Source organism: Dunckerocampus dactyliophorus, chromosome 20 (assembly GCF_027744805.1).
Source record: "Dunckerocampus dactyliophorus isolate RoL2022-P2 chromosome 20, RoL_Ddac_1.1, whole genome shotgun sequence".
Classification (NCBI taxonomy): Eukaryota; Metazoa; Chordata; class Actinopteri; order Syngnathiformes; family Syngnathidae; genus Dunckerocampus; species Dunckerocampus dactyliophorus.
The window spans coordinates 9,717,504-9,730,835 of NC_072838.1; the positions used below are offsets into that span (position 1 = coordinate 9,717,504).

General features: G+C 39.5%; 1 long non-coding RNA gene across 2 annotated transcripts in view; it reads right to left on the reverse strand.

Moving 5' to 3' along the window:
- Positions 1-1,125: 1,125 nt before the first annotated feature.
- Positions 1,126-13,332, reverse strand: part of LOC129173590 (uncharacterized) — a 181,004-nt gene continuing 168,797 nt past the window's right edge. For both annotated transcript variants that reach the window (XR_008567259.1, XR_008567258.1), the window contains exon 6: positions 1,126-1,614. This is a non-coding gene — a long non-coding RNA (uncharacterized LOC129173590). The remainder of the gene's footprint in view (positions 1,615-13,332) is intronic.

The following is a 13,332-nucleotide window of genomic DNA, read 5'->3' on the forward strand; positions in this document are numbered from 1 at the left end:
TGGGAACTGCAGTTCTTTTAGCCATAAATTAGCTGCACCATTGTTAAGGTGCCGAGTTCAAAGCACGTGAATAAAGTCGCAGTTTATAGTCCGGAATTAACGGTATGCATTAAAGCTGTTCAATGGCCAGTATCTGTCGTGTTTTATTGGGGTAAAAAATAAAATTAAAAAATCACAAAAAGCGAAAAAAGTAATTGAACTGAATTGAAAAAAATCTTCCTTCACTACTTACCAGGCCTTTTTAATTTGATGCTACATGACTAGTCGCAAATAAACAACATACAAGATTTGTGTATTATTACATGTAATTTAGTAAAAATGGTGATGTCAAAGAAACCAAGTGCGAGTTTACAGAACAGAGAATAAGAGCTACGGTGTGACATAACCAGGGGAGCAGGTTACTAGTTCCACAAGATGTGCCCTGGTAGCCAGTCACGAGGGGGTTTGCATTTAAACCACCGTCAGCCACTGATCTAATCTGCGAGACATTAATCTGCAATCCCTTGAATCACTTTGTAAATCTCCTGATGAGAATTCAAGAACCACTTTCTGTGTGAGCTCACTCAGATTTGCAGTCTTTCTATGTCGAATTTGGGAGTCAGAAATGGCGGTCTCAGGCGAGTTATCATGCAACGTATTAGTCTGTAGGTGCTTAAGTTGTTATATGCGTGTGTGTCCTGTGTTTGCATTCGGTGGACAAGGAGTGGCTGTCGGTGAAAGAGTGAGGATGCGTGAGGGAGGAGCTGGAAGAGCAGAGAACTGCAGCAGTCTGTGGCGTGAGGTTCAGAGATGTGTTCATTTCCTGACAGCGCTGACACACACAGCCAACGGGGGAAAACCTGCTCTTTCTCTGTCTCTCTCCTTCTCACACACAATAGCACATAGTTGTGCTTCCTTACCTTAAGAGGTCATCAAAACTTATCACTTGCTTAACCGACTATAACTTTGACCCAAATCATTATTTGTTCAATCAAACCCCTCCAAATGAAGCCATCACTTGGATTTCTGTTTACCTTTTTTTATACTTGCTGTCTTGTTCGGTCTGCGATTGGCTGGCGACCAGTCCAGGGCGTACCCCGCCTCTTGCCCGAAGTCAGCTAGGATGGGCTCCAGCATACCCGTGACCCTAATTAGGATAGCAGCATAGGAAATGGATGGATGGATGTGTTCTTCAGTGGCGTTACTTATATTGTTGTATAGAACCGCATAAAAACACAGACTCAAGCCTTCACAATAAATCAACAGCAACAAAAGCAGAGCATCGCTATCTCTTAGTGGATAGCACGAGGCCAAAGAACAAAATGTGCGTCTCTTTGATTTTATTTTGTTCTCACTTTTCAGTTCTGAATATTTGGACTTTTTTCACAAGAGGAGGAAATCATAGACAGGAAAGGATGATGTGGCAATCATAGCACTGACTGTAGTTGTAGTTGTCTTTCAGCTTCTCCCATCAGGGATCGCCATAGCGACTCACTTTCATGATTTGTTCTGCATAGTTCTTACACCACATGCTGTTAGTGATGCAAGCCTACCATTTATCCCGGCTTGGGACCGGCACTGTAGAGCTCCAATGGCTGGGTGTTGGGGTACTGGCCAGGAATCGACCCACGGCAACTGCACAAAAGGCAGTAAGTAGTATCACTCGGAGATCACTCATTATTGATGATGCCCATTGTGAACGTAGAACATAAATCAAAAGACTTTGCAAAGTACATTCATCTGCATTTATTGGTTATATCAGTGGTTCTCAAATTCTCATGCCCCCTAGTGGGACTGAAATCCACCCACCCACACACACACACACACACACACCCCGACCCCACCCCCACTGTACAAACTACTGTATGAGCTGCTGGCACCAGCATCATTCAAGCATGAATAAAAACACTAACAGACCTTCCAACCTTGAAGAAATGTTATGGGTACAGTAATCCCTCGGTTATCATGATTAATTGATTCCAGACCCGACTATGATAAGTTACTTTCAGCAAAGTAGGATTCTTTACTTATAAGCATAAAATAAGCTTAACATTAACATTATTAGCGTTAACATTATTAGAGCCCTGTAGACATGAAATAACAACCCTATAGCCACCTTTACACGCGTATTACCCAATATAGTAGACATAATAACAGACACAAGCCATTTAAGACAAATAAGAATCACACTCGTGTGTGTTGCTGGAAATGACAGGAAGTGACATTGGGGGTTTAGAGTTGAGATTTGCCTTGGCGTGGGTTACAGCTGCAACAGTATCCCATGTTGGGGATTATTGTGCCTGCTGTGAGATCATTCAAACCTGCAGTAAAAGGCTGCTGTTCCGTGATCAAGTCTGGTGCTTGTGTGTCTCACTAAACATTACAGTAACACTACTGACACCTAGTGACTAGCGTAGAATACTACAGCTCATCCCAGCATCTTTGAATGTGTCTTCGGAATGCCTTATATTTGTATTTTAGTTTATTTAGCCATTTTTATGCTTGAAAATGCTGAATTTAACTTACAATTTGCTTTAATGTGCATTGTTTTTTTTTTTTTTTTACAAATAACCCGCATTCAGCCACAAAACAGCATGACTTATTAATATATTTCTGAAAAACCGTGATAGAGCCACGGAATTAAAAGGGATTACTGTATCTTGCTCCCGGCCACTCACCCTCACCCCCTGACACCAGAAGCATTTGGTTATACTAAATGTCACAATTTACCACGACGAGTTCCCCATGGAAATGCAGCATGGAACGATACAATCACTCACACTATGCCAATTATTGTATAATAAAATGAACAGTGCTGCAATCTGACTAGTTTTCAGCAAATAAACTTAAATAAACCTCTAATCATAAACGACGTGCTTATTGAGCTTATCAGCCATGTCACGCCTACTTTGCAGCAGTCTGCAGTGGCGCAGACAAGTCCTATCTGATTGATTTGATGTCATTCCTGCACTGCTCATAGGTCTTATCATGCAAATATACCATTATTTGCATGATATGTGGAAATTGTTTTGATTGTGTAGTTACCGGTGTAAAAATGAAGGTTTAACATTCATCCTGTTTGTTGTCAGAAGAAAAACTAGCTGTTTTGTTTCTTCTGTTTTGCTGCTGTCTAGTTTGGTGCTAAATGGAAACAACAAAACTGAAGTATGGGATTTACATGCATGTCGCCAAAAAAATTACTCACGAATAAGCTTAATTGCAATCTTTAAAATTACTGACGAGCATGTCTGACATCTGAGAATCATTATTAGATTTATTGGTTTATTCAATACTTCCTACAATCCTTTGTAATCCCTCCCTTCACTCTACCCCGGTTTTGAAATAAGATATTAATAAATCATAATGTTTCATGTTTGAATACAGTCTATTATTAGTAAAAAAAAAAAAAAATTAAGCATATTTAGGCAAACTTTATGTATTTTTTGCCTAAATTAACCATAAAAATGGCTAAATGAACTAAAACACAAATATAAGGCATTAAAAAGATTCATTCAAAGACATGTAGTGGAGTTTCCTCCTTTCTAATAGATACAATGCCTTAATGAGATAGGAAAACAAAACACTGCTAGAAGTAGTCGCAATGACCAACCAATAACACACAAAGATGGTATCCATGTTGATCTTGTCAACCACTGTCCCTTTCATTCGTCATTTTGGATTTTGAATTGTTCTAAAGCATGTTTTGTGAAGATTTTTACCGGATTCAGTGGATTTACATGGTTTCTTACAGGAAAATTTTTATTCGGTTAGCATCCGTTTCGGTTAGAGTCAGACCTTCTGGAACAGATTAATGACGCTAAACAAGGTTCCATTGTATGATTTATATTACTAAGTTGATGCCTGAAACGTCTCCAAAAGTAAGTAAAACATGTTTTTACAGCATCTATTTCACAGTTAAAATAAAAATAAGAGACACATTACATGAAGCCAATTGATAATTAAAGAAAATGGGAGTGCAAATTAATATCATAAAACGAGGTTGGGTGGAAGCAATGAATGTTTTTTGATTGCATTGTAAGAAATGAGCTGATACTTCAGCTAAAGCAGAACATAAGATTCATTGGGATGTTTTTAGCAACACGTAAAATAATTCCGAAAAAATTGTGTTCGTCGATGAAGGTCAGTCAGGCTCAAACTCAGCGGGCGCTTTCAAGTGAGGCTTTTAAACCGCGTGGAAATCATGGCCATAGACAGCACTTCATTTGGAAACACTCAGAGCTTTTTCAAAGGGATGTCAATACGTCTTTCATTACAAGTGTGACCTTACTTGGGAAAAAGGCAGACAGTAAACGGGAAGTGAGACGTTTAATGCCAAAACAATGAAGGCACGCCAGGGTGTGCTCGGTGTGGTTACTTTATAATTAGCTGACAAGATTCCCAGCAAGTGACTGAAGTATTAGATTAAAACAATGTTCTGTATTTAACAGCCACGACCGCACACACAGCTCATACTCACATTCATGCTCATGTCAAACAAGTACGTAGGCAAGCACACACCCACCCCAACCTTCCCTGGCTGCCATCGCGTTACACCGTCCTGACTCTTGACAACAGTCTAATTGGTAATTATTCACATGCCTCCCTCCTGGGAACCAGCTATCCTAATGAAATTGCGTCTCGTGTGTCTGTGCGCAGACAGGTCTTTAGCACACACACACACACACGTGGACACAACTAAAAAACGGCTTTGAAAAAAAATCAGAGGGGGCGGAGTTCGAAATCAAGTAAGTCAACCCGAGCGAACAGGATAATTAAGTCGACCCGAGGAACAGACACTGACCCCAACTCTCAAAAGTGTGTAGTATCGCTACAATGTTGGTTATTCAGAAAAAAACAGTGGTGCGCTGATTATACATTCACACCGCCCACCAAAACCTACCTCTATAAAGTGTAATGTGTAATGAGAGGTACAATTATAAAAAAATGACATGGAAGGACCAAATCAATAGCAAGGGGAGGGGTGATCTCCTCCTCCTGAGAGGGGCAGAGACGGAGAAGGGCAGACTCCCAAGCCCAGACACCCACAGCTATTTGAATCAGGTGATAAGCATGTGGAGGACTTTTATCCATAGTATTCCATTAAAACATCCCATTATAGAACATTAAATGGAACATAATGTTCTATACAATCAAAATACATAATATAAATACATGTTCATATTGTATACATATATAATATTTGAACATATATAATAGTGTTCTACATAAAACATTATATTTCATCTATTTGCAATGCCATGCGCTTTTATTCCTTAACTACTGCATATTTTAATGTTTGTTTTTATGTTTCTCTTTATGTTTGTCCTATATTTTACTTATTTTGATGTACAGCATTTTGTGTTCAACTGTGGTTGTGGTTAAAGGGCTCTATAAATAAATTTGGTTTGGTATGGTAACATCATATGTTAGCACGCTGGAGATGCATAAAGCACATTGCATCCACTGTAAGGAATCTTTTCATAACATTTTTTCTAATGTTAGATATTATTATTAGACCTTTAGATTTAGTATTACCTCAGTACAGTTTCAGTTTCAAAGTTTGTCTTGGAAGACCTTGACACGTACACTCACATAGCACAATCAGAGTTGCGTGACACTTAGATATGACTAGTGGAAAAATACTGAGACAAGAGGCAAACACACAACAGGTGCATTGTTCGCTCTCACACACACAAGCTTAACTTTCACTTCGTCTTTCGTGAGGGGTGCGGCAACTGCTTTATGTGCTCTGCACACGCATCATTCTCGATCTTCCTTGTCAATGTAAAGTGTAGCACTGTAAAAAAATATATTTCTCTCATTTTTGAATGCAATTGTTTTAAATTGTGTGATCATTGACTACTTCTCCGATAGAAATGCGGTCCCCAGAACCAGGAAGAGAGGCTAAAGATACATGTATTCACTGAAGGCTGTTTCTAATATTTGAGCATCCCTTTTCAGCTCTCTGTCGTTCTCAGTCCAAAAGAATTTTTGGATTTACATCTATTTTTCATTCCAGAAATGTAGTTTGTGTGTCCTGTGATTAAATGTCAACAAGCCAGGGTGAAGTCTGCTTTTTGCTTGAACTCAGCTGGGATAGACTCCAGGTCTCTTCGACCCTGAGCAGGATTGGTCGTAAAAAACGGATGGATGGACGGAAATGTAGTTCAGTTCCAATAAAACTAGGGTGACCATATTTTGATGACTGAAAACCAGGACACTCAACCCACCAATGAGATACTCAAAGATGCCTTATAATTTCAATACATTTCAAATATGCCTCCTCAGTATGGATCCAGTCACAATATTTCAACTGAAGAATGTTCAAAAACCGGCATCAAAATATTCCTTAAAACAGAACGACACAGAAACTTCAGGTCAAATGCTTGTTCACTTTTGGAATATAATCAATATTTTCACAAAAAACGTGCCCTCTAAAGTCGCAAGAACTTGAGAATTTGAACCGTCGCTGTGCATGACATCCCCAATTGTACAGTACTTCAACTCGGCAAGCGTCAGAGGATTAACTCTGAGCAAATGTTCTTGCTTTTTCGTTGGCTTTTTGGCAACACTAATTAAACAAGGCAGCCTCTCGGGGATTATGTCAGGGAGAGTGCCGAAATGGATGTGAAAACAGGAAAACGGGATGTTTGTTCACCTGAGATAAAACTACTGCTATGGCAGTATCCAAGCTAACCTCCTCAAAGGGCCACCATTGTTTACAAACTTAGTCATTTATTTCTCTTGGCACATAAAATCCAAATCTAACACTCCATCCCCTCATTGAAAGCCAATTGGTTTTGTCTAGATTTCCTTGCAAGGTTGATTTGTTTTTTTTAATGAGTTTTTGCTGCAAATACGGAGCAAAGCTGTGGTTGTTTTTGTCGCACATGAACGATATGGATTATAAACTGAATGCTGACTGGTGAGTTGTAATCCCATATGATGTTCTGTATAATGAGTCACTCCACTGCACGTATTGCATGCTCGAGTGTCATTTAAACCCCCCCAGCATTGATATGATTGCTACAAAGGGCCACTGTGGTTGCTGCCATGTCAACTCACTCTCATATCATCATAATGGATAAGTTAGATTACCGCTCACAGAAGACTGTGTCTTAACCATGTGTATAATGTCTGATATTTGCATAGCAAATAACGGGGAAGGTGTGGGAAAAAAAACAAAATGAGCTCATTTCCCAGACACGGCGAGCATCCCACTGTCAGTTACTCAACAGAAAGTATAGCCCGCCAAGGTCGCAGCGAGAGGAAGAGCCGAGTTAGTGGTGTCACTCACAATAAGTGAAGGGATATGACAAAATAAAGCGACACCTTGAGACAAGGAGCCTCGCCACAGTTCATTAAGTGCATACTTTCTCGCCGCTTATAAACACTTTTCCATGTGATTTGTTTTTTTCTTTTTGCGCCAAGCCCAGAGAACAAAATGTTCCCCGTCCTGTGAAAATGACAACATATTCACGTTACTGTACTGTACGACTGTTTTGACAGTACATAAAGTGTCATGCAATATTGTGTAAATGAAGCGCCATACTGTCGGGGTAGAGGGCAGCTTCTCTAAAAATGGATGTTCACTCGTACATACCGTATTGTAAGCAAAGGCATTATTATTATTATTATTATTATTTTTAAATGGTGGGGCTGTCCACTTAGGTAGGCTGCAAATTAGGAAAATTATTACAGTTTTTCAAAAAATAAGAGCTGTTCCAAAATTTCAAGTGCAAGTGTAAACCCAATGGGTGGGGAAAAAAAAATCGAAATACACATAAATGTAACACTTTTGTGTTTACGCCCATCTTTCATGAGCTGAATTCAAAGATCTACAACTTCTATGTACACAAAAGCCGATGTGGTTAAACGCGGTCTGCGATTTTCAGGCCTGTCGAATGTACTGCCAAATTGTCTTAAACCCCTTTGGAGACGCTACCTCAACACTTGCGACATCTGTGGCATTGTGCTGTGTGATAAAATGGCACATTTTGGAGCGGCCTTTTATTGTGACCAGCCAAAGGCACATGTGTGCAATAGCCATGCTGTCTAATCAGCATTTTGACATGCCGCACCTGTGAGGCGTATGACTTATCTCGGCAAAGGAAAGGTGCTCACTAACAGATTCAGACAGATTTGTGAACAATATTGGAGAGAAATAGGCTTTTTATATACATAGAAAATGTTTTAGATCTTTGAGTTCAGCTCATAAAAAATGGGAGCAAAAACAAAAGTGCTGCGTTTATATCACCCCCTTCTAATCGATACCGTACCTAAATGAAATATGAAAAAATACAACTATAGGTAGCCGTCATTAACTTTATATCATCCATGTTTCTACAAGGCAGTCCAAGATGGCACGGGTTGGGTTCCACCCTGACTTGGCTGATATACAAGTATGGCAGACAAGATACAGGTTAGCATGGTCTTACAGCCGTACAGCAAGTGAAAACTTAATATTACATCTACTGTGAGGATCTGCTTTTGGTTTCTACCTTTTCCCTCCTGTTTTTCCAGGAGGCAAGACAACAAGACACAGCCGGTCCTCATCAGCCCTGTTCAATCCCGTAGCCCCACAAACAATTTGCTGACTGATCTCAAAGTTCTTTGGTTTTATTGCACAGCCTACTCATTGTCTCGTTATACTTGAAGCTGAACAACTACCTTATAAAATTGCCTCAACCAGACCTCACACTTTGCTTGCTACTTTGTAGGGCAAAATCTTGTCGCTTTTTACTACTGTAATTTGGATTTTGTTGCTTCAGACGCATCGCTCAGGCAGTGCGTCTACAATATGTGATGGTGAGGATTAAGGCTGGGCGATATGGACCAAAACTCATATACCGATATATTTATGTTCAATATCGATATACGATACTGTTTATATCCTGATATTTTTTTTCCACAAAGAGAGTTTAGACAAAGTCAAAGTCAAATATGCATGTGAAGTTCTTTCATTAAATTAAAAAAAATCTTATAGAAAAATAGCTGCTGAAATAAAATGGTCCATTCTCTTTTTGAAATAAATATAGAAAAAGTTAAATATAAGTAAATGAAAACAACTGAAAGCCTCCGCTTAAGAAGGACGAGCACGCTCTGGGAAAATTAAACAAAAAAAATAACCCTGGCTACTTTTTAGGAAGTGTGATTTTATCGTTTGGTGAAATTTCAGGAAGCTGAAGAAACTATTCTTTGAATTACCAAGACTTTGTGTGACAGTCTGAAGCAAAGCAAAGGAGACCATCAGGAGTGAGTTGGCTTTCACAGAGTAGCGTTCACTCACGCAGCCCTCTGCACAAATACCTGTGCTACATAAAGATGCCAAAGTACCAGTTTCAGCTGGCTTAGATAAAACCATAATCACATCCTTTGTCATGCAAGCACCCCTCAACCCAAAATTGTCACAGCATATAGAGCTAATATGAAATAGGAATGGAATGAGAATATATTATTGATGCCGCCACTTACAGGGGAGCCTGAAGTTTAGCCCTGCTAAATTGTAGATGAGGCGTCGAAGAGGAGAGAGTATTGCGTGATGTGGGTAATATCGGCGGGAAAACATGTATTCTGCATCAGCCAAAAACAATATGGAGTTCATGAATAATATATGTACTATAAGAGCCTATAGGCAGGCAAGAAAGAAAAAAATAAAAATATGTATGGAGAATGGGAACGTGAGACGCGAAAGGTTAGGAATGCAGACAAAAGAACGAGCAAAGTTATTTAACTTGGACTAGTTTGTCAGTGAATTCCGCTGTGCATTTAACAGAAGCCTTTTGGGACCGCGACAAGTGGAAAGAGAGAGCGCTACCATTAAAATCTGACAGATAGTATGGATGGGGCGGAACATCTGGCCCTTTTCCATGCTCACGCACGAAAATGCATGACAGCTCGCAGATGTCGGCGTGCCTTAAAGAATCAAACCGAAGTCATACGAATATTTACAAAAAAAAATGAATAAATAATAAGTCACCGTGTCATTCATGACCCCTCAGGGTGCCATGCAGCACATCATGAAAATGCGGCAGATTCCCTTTTTAATAAATGTGTCGCCTGCCGCCATTAATATATTTATATGTGCTTATGCATTTTATTGACAGCACAACCAGTGAGACTTTGAGCTATATGAGCTTATTTCTTATCTCTAAGACAAGTGAGCATGGCACCCTCCCCCTTCTCCTCTTTCTCCCTCTGTGCCAACCACCCCCACCCCACATCTCAGCACACTGCAGAAATGGGATTTGAGCGTTTGGGGTTCATTCGGCGGGCATGGAGTCTCGAGGACCAGAAAGTTTCTGTTCCGTTTCAATCATCTAGTTTGGGAAAGTTAAAGCGTACCCACTCACAGCCTGAAGACATGCAATATGATAAGAAGGCTGTCTTCAGATCTGATAACCAGTTGCATAAATACAGAGCAAGTGAAGAGGACAAGCCGACGCTGGCTGATAGAACTGAAATAAAGCAAACTATGTGCTGCATCTTAAAGTAGAGCCTGTAACGGCACTTCATTCTCCCACTGCCCAAGCTGAGAGAAAGGCACCGAGCACACCCACGGTCTTTCTTCATCCATGTGCCTCATCTTCCTTCCCTTTCTGAAAATATTCAAGGTTAGCACAGGTTTCTTACCAGCATAGGCAGCTAGATTTTGTGTCTAAAAAAAACAAATATTTTTACACCCATAAAATCTGCATTGATTTCCCCTGTTCAAACATTTTTCAAAATAACAAGCCGGTTTCAACAAGAAAATGGCCAAAACAGCTCCAAAACATTGTGTACTAGTATCAAACGTTATATGAGGGTGGCTTTAAAGTGTCCAATCCCGATTTACTGCGTGCTTTATTTATTTTGTCTATTTATGGTAATCCCTTGCCACTTTTTTCCCCCAAAATATATTAATAAATCATGCTGTTTTGCCTATTGTTAGTCACAAAATGCATATTTATGCAAATTTTACATATTTACTTTTTTTTGCCTACATTAAGCATTTCCGAGCATAAAAATGGCTACATGAACTAAAACAAATATAAGAAAATGCATTCAGTGTTTAATGATATGTACTATCTACACTTGTCACTAGGTGTCGGTGAGACACCACACTTGATCGCCGGAACAAAAGGCTTTTATTGCAGGTTTGAATTATCTCAAAACAGGCAAAATAATCCCTAAACCGGCAACTGTTGCAGCCGTAACCCACACCAAGCTAAAACTAGACTGTGAACCCCAGACGTCACTTCCTGTCCTCTCTCCACTCAGCTCCCCTTGGGAATTACATTTACAGCGACACACACAAGCAAGCATGTGTCTAATTTATGTCTTTAGGCTGAATCCCAATTCTATCCCTTTGGCCTCCCACTTAGTCTTACCCCTTCCCTTACCCCTTAAAACCTAGGACCAAAGGGAAGAAGCCACTAAGAAATGACAAATGTCTCATTTTCCCTTATTATGTCTACCATAATGGATAATACGAGAGTAAAGGTGACTATAGGGGTGTTATTTCATGTCTAGAGGGCTCTAATGATGTTAAAATCCATATTAAGAAAGTCATAAACAGGTTTTCTATGCCCTACCTACAAAATATTTCATGTATAAATACAGAATCCTACTTTGCGGAAATTCGCTTTGCACTGTCTGAACCCAATTAACTGATTTACCCCGACCAACTACACAAGTGTCAAAACACGGATGTAGAAAAACCATATGTAATTCATATATTAAACTTTACATACCAGTTCGTTCGACTAGACTGAGTCTGCCGCCTATTGATGTACAGCAAATGCAGGTAAGCTCAGCGTTAATCCACTGGGCCCTGTCAGCAATTGTTTTTTCTTATTTAATGGTCTGTGCACCTTATATGCGCCATAATTAACTGTCTATGCTTTCCCTGTAGTTTTGATTTACCACTGGTGTTTTTTTTATGTGTGTATATTTGTGCTGTTTGTGCAGATGTCAGTCATTGTCATTGGCAGAATCTGATTCCTATGAGATTTCTATCCACGTTTGGAAGAGGTCTGATTCTGTTTTTTTTTTGCCTCTTCACTGCGCCATGACGCTTTTCCAAATTAGGCCACTTGGGAACAAACACTGAAGTCTACTTAGTTAGAGGATATGGCCACATGTGTAAACCTGTATGATTTAATGAAATCTAATGGAAGAGATGCATCATAAATTTGGGATTTACAAAGATTGTAATGCTAGTTTTGATTGACACTGGTAGTGTCAAAACGCTATAATGCATTGCGTCTGAGCAAAGCATTTCATTTGAGGCAAGCGTCATAGAAAATGAATGGATGACGCTGCAATACTGCCTCTGTCCACCAGAGGGAGCCAGAGGAACCCAGAGGGAGGCTGACATTATTGCAGCGCCCCAGCAGGCACCAATGAATGCCTTGCTCAGACGCAATGCATTATGGGAAAACTTTAAAATATTACTTTTTTTTTCATTTTAAACTTGTATTGGTACTTTATATATTTTGTAGTATTATAGGTGTTAAGTTGCTGTGTGATGAGTTTAATGTTCTCTTTAAGATGACACCGTGAGTCAGACTGTTATATTGAGTAATGACCTCCTTCGATTTCCTGTGGGTTGACAAGCTCGTTGTGAGTGCACTGATAGATCGTGATTGGCTCCTGCCAAAGAAAGAGCTACCATTTCCTCACTGACTCCCAAGCGGAATTGTATTTAAATGATTAGTAGTAGTTCTGAAGTAAAGGAGAAGTCACCGCTGTATAAGCCGCAGGGTTCAAAGTTTAAGAAAAAAGTAGCGACTTATACATCGGATATTACGGTACTTTCATTCTGAGCGCTTTCCTCGATCTTCTTTGTTGATGAGTCTTATGAGTCCAGCGCTGTAACCAAATATATTGCTCTTATTTTTTAATACCATTTGAAAACCTTTGAAATTGTGTGATAATTGACTACTTATTGGATGGTAACACTTTATGATGCAATGTTCTCTTTTCCAGCAAAGACTGTGAAAAACTATAACAAGGCAATTAAGACAATTTTAAGCAGTTCACAGCATAAAATACATACATGGAAATCAAATCAAACAACCTAACACAAATTTAAGTAAAACGACATACTGTGTGTGCCTTCTGACCATAAACTTAGGTTAGTTATTCAGTTTGCTTTTATATTATGTTTCTTATGTGGTGTGTAACTTCTCGTATCACTCCCCAACGCTCTCACAAGCAAGTGTCCTCTCCCGTCATGTAATACGACATGGACACAATACTCCGTTTGAACAGCTAATGGCATTAACAAACTCAGCACAGATAAACCCCTCAAACAAGCATGTCTCTGCAACAGACAAGCACATCTGTCAGTTAAATTAGAGATTAAAAATT